Consider the following 1,475-nt stretch of genomic DNA (forward strand, 5'->3'; position numbering starts at 1 on the left):
GACCTAACGATCAGGTCTCAGAGACAGAAGATGTCCAAAAATCACACTTTCTCAGAGGGCCCATATCTTGACACTTGTCCTCCAGACCTAAGAGCTGTACCATGGCACTGAAGATGTAATGGTCACATTGCACTGTCATAGGCCAATGGGGATCTATGCTCCAGCCAAGACTTCATAAAAACGTAACTTGTCTGACAGGGGAGAGATGATGAAAGCTAACTGCTCTCTTGGATATAGATGTCTCCTACTGGAAGAAGGTTGCAAGATACAATTTACCTAAGAAGTAAATTTTACATTCCTTAAAAAAAAAATAAAAAAAATTACAGAGATCTACTTGAAGTTGTTTATCAGTTTCCAGAAAGCTAAATAAAATAATGAACAAACTTTCATTTAAAACAAAATCTAAATGCATTTCTGAAGATTAAAATGTTCATGAGAAGTTTTGAGACTTTTTCAAACAGTTCAGTATTCGTCAAATTTGTTCTTTGAAAATAATGAAGACACTGAAATGTAAAATAGATGAAAAGGCCTCTAAAACTGTCAGCTTTGTGTCACTCCGAAACAATAGGCACACTGATTCCTTAAAATTGTGTTAAATTTAATGTTAAATTTATTCCTGAACCTGTTGAGTTTTCTAATATATGCTCTGATCATAGGCTTGATTATGTCTTCCCACCCACCTTCTTAGAACATTAATCACTTCTGTTTTCTTTAAACATCTAGTATGGATGTTAGCAAAAAGCCTTATAAAACATTTGTACTGAGAACCGAGGCGATCTGCAGGTTGTAACAAAAGAAAACAACACGCATTAATATATATCTGTTTAGAAATACATGTAAAACGCATGCTCCACTTAGCAACAGGAAAGAAAAAACCCACCCACCTCAGGTGAATCCTGTTACAATCTGAAAGACTATGTTAGGTTTTCCCTTCTTTCCAATCCCACCTTCATACACAATCCAAACTCCTACAGACCTCAACAAGAAATTTGCATATGCAACCACACCAGCAAGAGGGACCTTACGGTTTAATAGCGGGCGGTGAATATAACCTTTAACTTCACAACAAGCAAACAATAGACTAGTTGCACAATAAATGTGTACCAGAGCCTTCCATATTGTATGTAAAAAAATTTTAAAGCCTTTCATCTGCAACCACTGTAAAATCATTTTGGGGGTGGGGCCGAAAATCTCATTACTGAAGAAAACTGGTCTCTAGGTACAGGACTGAAAAAAAAAAGAAAAAAAAATCCGCTTCATTACACAAACCAGCGAAAGGGTGAGGTCACGCCTGTTCCGGGCCGTAGTTCATGCAACATCTTAATTTTTTACAGATACAATTTAATCATATTTCTAACTAATCTGCGGTTACTTTTGACACAGAAAAAAAAGGAAAAGATACAATAGATCAAACCGTGCCCCACCTTTCTTTCTGCCCCCCCTTCCCAGCCCCCTCCCCCGCTAGAGCCAGGGAC

Source organism: Pterocles gutturalis, unplaced genomic scaffold (assembly GCF_000699245.1).
Source record: "Pterocles gutturalis isolate BGI_N339 unplaced genomic scaffold, ASM69924v1 scaffold10846, whole genome shotgun sequence".
NCBI classification, from domain to species: domain Eukaryota; kingdom Metazoa; phylum Chordata; class Aves; order Pterocliformes; family Pteroclidae; genus Pterocles; species Pterocles gutturalis.